Here is an 8,041-nt window from a genome sequence, read left to right as displayed (position 1 = left end):
TGCCAGCTATAAAAAAAAATCTAGCATTTCCTCATGTCTTCCACAGATTTTTAGTGACAGTCGATATGCATGGGCCACTGGCTGATGACAGTTCCCCCCCTCTCCTTTGCCGTGCCACACCCACTCCCTCCCTTCTTCTCACAGCCATCCACGCCCATTTAAGTTGCATTTTTAAAAAAGATTGTGAGCTAGACTTGAGCTGAAAGAGGGGGGTTTCATGACCCTTTAATATCATAGGATGCAGGATCCAACACGAATTTTGTATATTTTTGTGTTTGATTAAACTCGCATTTGTTTACAGATTTTTTATTTTTGTTAGAATGAGTTATGGAGGATAAATGAGAATTTTCAAGTGAACCCTGATTTAATAACAGAAAACAAGTGAGATCTGTCTATCAAATATCAGATCTGATTGATTTGGAGTGAGAGATAAAGGGGGAGTGGCTTTATTGTATCAGATACATGTCACTGCACTGATTGGTCCAGTTTTGGGCTGCGATCTCTAACCCAGAATAAAACCTTCTCCAGAACAGCAGTCGTGTAGTGTAAGTTACCATGGTGATGAACACAACTAAAAACCAATCCACTTTCTTGAGCCTGAAAAAGCCAGAGTTTGCTCAAACTAATCTCAAACTTTACCTGTTAGCAACTGAAACCTGCTTTGTGCAACAGGCCACAGGACGTTTTTGTGGTTGTTGTTTTACTAGACAAAGAACTGCCTTACACTGACAGCTAAATAACAAGTCAGAAAGTTACAACTCAAAAACAACTTCCACAAAACTAACGTCCCAGAATTAAAGTTTATTTCACTATACGTTTGCTTTACCTGATTCTCATTTATTTTAATTATTGGATCTGTAGAAACCTTTTATTTACAAAATCACACATTGTCAGTGAAATGGTCATTTTATTTGTTGTAATTGTACAGAGTCATTGTACAGATGTACTTTATAGTACATGCATCTGTTTATGTAATAACAGGCTTTATGTAACTAAAACAAATGTAAAAAACTGATCAAATTCATGAAATTGTTTCATATATTAACAATAACTGATTGTTGTTGTTTTTTTACATTTGTTTCCAGTCTCTTTTAATTTTGGTATTTCTTAGAGTAAGCATTCAATCAAAATAATTTTCAATAATTTTCTTTATTGTTCTCTAACATTTAAAACACAAATCTTGTGGCATTTCACAGCAACACTAGTTTATTAGTTAACTAACTAGACATTTACTTTGTGAATCTAACAAAACATTTGCTCACTGTGACAGAACAATGCTTTTTAATATGATTCACTAGATTACTTGATTGGGTGAAACTCTTCACACACTAAGTACATTCGTACGGCTTTTCTCCAGTATGAACTCGCTCGTGTTCTTTCAGGTGTCCAGACCGAGAAAAAATCTTGTCACAATATGAGCACTTGTTTTTGCAAAGGTTTTTCTCCAGTATGAATTATTTGGTTTCGTTTCAGATTGTCAGCTCTAGTAAAGCTCTTCCCACAGTCACAGCACATATAATCTTTCAATTCATTGTGTGTTTTCTTGTGCTTTTAAAAACATTCCAGTCGTGAAAAACTCTTTCCACAGAGAGAACACACATAAGGCTTCTCATCTGAATGAACTTCCTGGTGTTTTTTTAGTTGTGATGATGCAATAAAATCTTTACCACACTGATCACAGTTAAATGGTTTTTCTCCAGAGTGAATGTGCAGATGATAAATGAGACCTAATTCACTAGTGAAACTCTTCTCACACTGAGTACAGTGGTACGGCTTCTCTCCAGTATGAACTCGCTCGTGTTCTTTCAGGTTTCCAGACCGAGTGAAACTCTTATCACAATATGAGCACTTGTAAGGTTTTTCTCCAGTATGAATTCTTTGGTGCTGTTTCAGATTCTCAGATGTAGTAAAGCTCTTCCAACAGTCACAACACATATAATCTCTCACTTCATTGTGTGTTTTCTGGTGCAGTTTAAAACTGTCCAGCCTTGAAAAACTTTTTCCACAGAGAGAACACACATAAGGCTTCTCATCTGAATGAACTTTCAGGTGTTGTTTTAGTTGTGATGACAAATTAAAACCTTTACATTTACATTTACATTTAGTCATTTAGCAGACGCTTTTATCCAAAGCGACTTACATCTGATGACTAAAGCAAGTGAGTCATCGTGAAGAGGGAAGAACGACGCAAGAAGTGCTCAAAATACAAAGTTCAGGCATTGCTCAGAGTAGCAAAAGCCAGAAGAGGGAAGATTTAAAAGGGAAGGAAAGTTTTAAAAGAGAAGAATTTTTTTTTATTTTTTTTTATTTTTTTTTAATGTTAAGTACTCACAGAAGAGATGAGTTTTCAGTTGTCTTTTGAATGCTGTTAGGGATTCTGCATTACGGACGAGGGTGGGGAGATCATTCCACCAGCATGGAACCGTGAATGAGAATGTTCTGGAGATTGATTTAGTGCCTCGCTGTGATGGCACCATGAGCCGTCGCCCCTTGGCCGATTGTAGGCTTCTGGTAGGGATGTAGACCTGTAGGAGCGAGTGAAAGTAGGACGGAGCTGAGTCTGTGGTAGATCTGTAAGTAAGCGTCAAAGGTTTGAATTTGATGCGAGCAGCGAGTGGTAGCCAATGCAGTGAGATGAACAGAGGAGTGACGTGAGCCCTTTTGGGCTCGTTGAAGACAAGGCGGGCTGCAGCATTCTGGATCATTTGTAGAGGTTTAGTAACACATGATGGAAGTCCAGCTAGAAGAGCATTGCAGTAATCAAGCCTAGAAATAACCAGGGCCTGGAAGAGAAGTTGTGTTGCATGCTCAGTTAGGAGAGGCCTGATTTTCCTGATGTTATACATGGCAAACCTGCATGATCGAGCTGTCTTTGTAATGTAGTCTGTGAAGGTCAGCTGGTCATCAAATATTACTCCAAGATTTCTGACCGACCTTGATGGGGTGATTGAGGATGACTCTAGCTGGATAGTGAAGTCGTGCTGTAGAGACGGCTTTGCAGGAAGGACGAGAAGCTCAGTCTTCGCCAGGTTGAGCTGCAGGTGATGTTACTTCATCCATGCCGAGATGTCCGCCAGACAGCTTGAGATACGTGCAGCTACTGTGGGATCATCTGGTTGAAATGAGAGGTAGAGCTGGTTGTCATCAGCATAGCAATGGTAAGAGAAACCATGTGCCTGTATGATGGGTCCAAATGATGTGGTGTAGATGGAAAAGAGGAGCGGTCCAAGCACTGAACTCTGAGGAACCCCTGTGTTCAGTTGATGTGCTTTGGATACCTCGCCTCTCCATGTAACCCTGAAGGACCTACCTGTGATAGGACTCAAACCAGTGGAGGGAAGTTCCTTTGCTGCCCAGTGAAGAGAGGGTGGAAAGAAGGATCTGATGATTCACAGTGTTGAAGGCAGCAGAAAGATCCAGCAGAATGAGAACTGAAGATTTGGAAGCAGCTTTTGCGATCCGCAGGGCTTCTGTGACCGACAATAGTGCAGTCTCGGTTGAATGGCCTTTCTTGAAGCCCTTTACCACACTGATCACATTTAAATGCTTTATCTCCAGAGTGAATGTGCAGATGTTTATGGAGAGCTGATCTATCAGTAAAAACTCTTTCCACACTGAGTGCATGTATACAGTTTCTCTCCAGTGTGAATTCTCATGTGTGTGTTAAGGTTTCCTTTGTGTGAGAAACTCTTTCCACACTGAGTGCAGGTGTGCGTCTTTTTGGATTTTGTTCTTTGAATTGTAAAGTTACGATGTTCCTCCTCCACTTCATTCAGTTCTTGTCTTTGCTCTTTCACTCTCACCTGGTCTAAAATACACAGAAATACAGTTAGAATCAGTTCAATTGAACCCTTATTTATTAACAGAAAGCAACAGAGATCAGATCTTTCACTTTTTGTTCTGTCATTAACTTGTTAATATAGTTAAAATATGTTTGAAAACTGCCATATCCACAGTATTCCTGCGCCCCATGACGCTTTTCGCGAATTATGGGTGTAATTTCCGTTAAGCTGTAAACAATCAGTGAAAGACTAGCTCTGGACGCAATAATATATTTTTAAACCGTGTACGATGACATTACATTATTCTACTTACCCTTCAACCATTGAACATTAAAAGGACATTTAAAAGTGTAAAACCGTAAACAAGGTACTTTCAACAGACCATGAATAATCTATGAAAAAGTATCTTTCCACAGCAACATCGGCGGTAATCTGTATTATGTAACATACGTTGCCTTAATAATAAAAAAATGTTTTACTTGAGCATTGCGTGATACTATTTTAAAGTGATTTCAGTCATTTTGACAGATAATAAATTGTAAATTTACCTGTGAAACCAAACCTGGAAAGAGACGTGCAGGATTTGGGGAGTATTCCAGTGAATTGGTATAGGCTACATCGTAAATTAAATCGGGAGAACAGACCACAAATGTGCAGTATATTATCATACTATTACAGCGAAATTCAAAAGTAAAAAAGAAAATAATCATGAGGAAAAGAATGCAGAGCTCCTACTATAGATATTCTTGTTATAACATGTCACGTTAAAATACTAAGTGTTACGTTATTCTGATGTTATTCTTAGATAAAACATGAAAGAAAACTGTTAGCTCATTGAGTCAAACTGACGGATCAGCTTTATTTGTAGGGCAACCTTATGATTTGAAATGATTCGTTTCAGTCTTTTTGAATGGGAGTTCCCCAAACCGGAAGTGCCGCCCATAATTCAAAACGCAGTAAGCTCGTCAGGAATAAGGTGGATACAAGGTTGTGATCATTTAGATGTATTTCTCCATCCTTTATCATCCATTTAATGCTTATTAATTCACATTTACCAAAGCAGTCATAATGAAAAATCAAGAATGGACACCAACCTTTTTGTTCCTCAGTATCTTCATGTTTTATTCTGGATGGTTCTGGATCACTCATGTCTTCAATCTCCTCTTTAATAAACTCCATCTTTAACAGTCACACAGATTTCAGCTGCTACTCCTGGAGTTTGTCTTTCTCTTGTAGGATGATGGGAATATTCCCAGTATCTGATATTAGACTACATAGCCTATAATAAAAGATAAAAAGATTTCAAACCTTAACCAAACCTATTTTTATATATTATAAAATGTATATTTCCCCACCCACTCCTCCCGTCCTGCAGAGACGTTTTTGCTTTTTAGTGGCGTGTTGGTGTTCCGGTACACCAGCCATGAAAGCGCCGGAAGTGATCTCTCGCGCGTGTACGTCACTCATTGTTTACACAGAGATTTCGGAAGTTTTACCTTTCACTGTGAAGATCTAAACATATTTAGATATACAGGAAATCGCAATGGAAGATGTTCTCGATATGAATAAATATGTTTACATCTCCACAGAGATGTACACACGCGAGAGATCACTTCCGGCGCTCTCCGGCGCTTGCGCAGACCGAAGCGCCCGCGCCCTCAGAGTACTTGGACGTGACTGTGATTACAAGAGGTAAAAATGATATAAATACTGTTCGTTTTCTCACACAAACCGCTCGTTTAGTGTCTCAGGCCATCAATGTGTACTTACATTTAGGAGTCATTAAATCATGTTTAATTTGGACTTCTCTGTGCATGCTCTTTGGGGTGGACCCCATATACCTGCATTATATGACTGACAGACAAGAACGGTTTGACCTAAAAATATCAAAATTGAAAATACTGTGGAAACAAAGACACCTACATCTTGGATGCCCTTGAGGTAAGCTAAAACATATCAAAAAATAATTTCAAAGTGAACTATCCCTTTAAGGAAAGCAGGAAAACGCATACATAACCTTATCCCGGTTTTATGGCACTTCCATAATATAAACTCAAAACTGCACTTAATTGTAACGAGGCTTCAGCAAAGTGAGGATCATTCGCAGCTTTATTGTAATCTTGGTCGTACAATCAGGGTCAATAACCAGCAAATACAACAGTAGAGACAAAGCAACTCGTAATCTGTAAACAGGCATAAGTTTAGGTCAGGCAGCAAACTTACATAAATCAGTCCGCAATAGAAACAAAGCAGGAAGCAAAGAATCACGAAGAGAATAAACAGTCCAAGAGTAATCCAAGGGAAGACAAAACCACAGGCAGAAACGCTCAGAGATGTTCACCAGGGCAAAACAAAACTTCGCAAAGAGGATCAGTGTATTATCCGCCATCTTCTGGATTCGGGTGTAAACTCATTGGGATGTCATTTTATATAGTACATATGTTATTAAACAAAAAATAAATGAATAAAATAAATCAAAAATTAAAATAAAATAATAAAACCTAAATCTTGAGTTTCTTTTATAAAGATCATAACATCCTTAATTATAGACCATTTCAAGGACGTAAACAATAACAAACGTGTTGGACTGCTACTGCGCATGTCTGGCCCTGAAGCACTTCCGGTGTCGCCATTTTTAAACCACAGAGCTGTCAAAACAAAATGACTAGCACATACTTTTTAAGTCTAGCTAAAACAGAACAGTTAAGATATTTAAAGGAAATTCAAATATGCGATAGCGTGGAATTACCGGACCCTTTAAATCATACGCTGAGGCGACAACTATTCACTCAGAATGTAAAACATTTACCTGAAGTGTCGTATCCAGACGTGTACCATTATCTGGTTGAGACCGAGTGTGTCTACACGAGAGAAGCGGTCAAGGCATATCGTAGCCTAGATGCTTACAACTACTTCCTTAGTGGAAAAGTTGGAAACATTTGTTCCTACAATGTGGACGATGTTTGTCTTGTGTTTGGTGAAGTTGGAGCAAGTCAGACATTGTCAAAAACGTACTCTGCGTGGTTCGTTGCTAAGGTGACCGGGGAGGTTATTAGTGGGCATTGCACTTGCATGGCAGGGTAAATGACTATCCAAATACTAAATCGCATTGCTAATCCTCTAGTAAACGAATTGTTGTGTTCTATTACCTACTGCATAATTAATTATTTCATACGTTTGGAAATATTTGTGGTTAGGTTAGGTGAAGTGTGTAGCCATGTTGCTGCGATCCTGGTTGCTGTGGAACAGTGTGTTAGAGAAGGTTTGAATGCTCCATCTGTGACATCTGAGCCCTGCATGTGGTCACGAATAAAAAAGAAGGTGCATGAAATTCAATTCTGGCTAACGTGTTGTTTTGTTTGTTTTTGTGTTCTATTTCATATTAAATTAAAATTCTAATTCTATTCACATCCCTTATGAAAATTAACTATGGTTTTACTGCAAATAGAAAACATGATTATTGTAGTTAAACCATGGTAACCACAAAATTAACAATAATTTGCAACAGTAACCATAGTTTAACCATGGCATTTATAATAAAACTGTGGTTATACAAATGAGTATCAAAAAACGAAACAAAAACATGGTTACTACTGCTTTTATTTGGTTAATAACCATAGTTAATTTTCATAAGGGGCGTGTTGCTGCTTTTATATAAAAGTAGATACTCGCAGTAAATGTATAATCCCACTTTGTTTTAGATTGATCCAAAACCAGTATGTAGTGGATTGGGAATTTCCCCGATAACTCCCCCTGGTGGAGAACTGGAATTATCTGCCCAGTAGATTTAGCGGTAACTGGCTGGTTGATCATTACCATGATTGCGCTTCTAAATAAAAGCACAGCGTTCAAATGGCTGGGTGTGCACGTTGCTTTTGGCATCCTGTTTGCCTTTTCCTAGTGGAGTCGTGTGGTCCGGGGCATTTATTCCGTTCATTGTTCGATCAGGTATGTGAATCTATGAGACGTGGAATGTGATTTCCTAATATTGGTGTGTAATTTAAAGCCTATGTTCTGCAGTCACTACACAGTCCGAGTGCAGCGAGAGCCTGTATAGTCGTGTTAAAATCATTGTTAACGCAGTGAGTATGATCTCTTTTCTGGTGGACCGTGTCATGTAGCCTGACTACGTCAGACTTCCTACTTCCGCTAATTTCATTTCGCTCCTGTAGTCAGTCTGAGATAGCAGCCTATCTTTCTGTTTTCCACCGGCCTGAAAACAGCCTGGCCAATCAACGAACAGAGGGCGGGCTGAAAGC

At 38.8% G+C, this 8,041-nt stretch overlaps 1 long non-coding RNA gene and 1 pseudogene across 1 annotated transcript in view; both read right to left on the bottom strand.

Moving 5' to 3' along the window:
* Nucleotides 1-887: 887 nt before the first annotated feature.
* On the bottom strand, nt 888-2,055 carry LOC143715470 (uncharacterized; annotated as a pseudogene).
* A 1,538-nt stretch (nt 2,056-3,593) lies between these two features.
* LOC143715731 (uncharacterized) overlaps nt 3,594-8,041 on the bottom strand; it is a 436,623-nt gene continuing 432,175 nt past the window's right edge. The window contains exons 3-4 of the long non-coding RNA XR_013195879.1: nt 4,877-5,061; nt 3,594-3,808 (exon numbers count right to left, since the gene is read on the bottom strand). This is a non-coding gene — a long non-coding RNA (uncharacterized LOC143715731). The remainder of the gene's footprint in view (nt 3,809-4,876; nt 5,062-8,041) is intronic.

This window comes from Siphateles boraxobius, unplaced genomic scaffold, assembly GCF_051911475.1.
Source record: "Siphateles boraxobius isolate OS27281-9 unplaced genomic scaffold, OSU_SipBor_1 6, whole genome shotgun sequence".
Taxonomy (NCBI): domain Eukaryota; kingdom Metazoa; phylum Chordata; class Actinopteri; order Cypriniformes; family Leuciscidae; genus Siphateles; species Siphateles boraxobius.
Note: the sequence above shows the minus strand (reverse complement) of the source record. Positions and strands in the feature narration are given on the sequence as shown.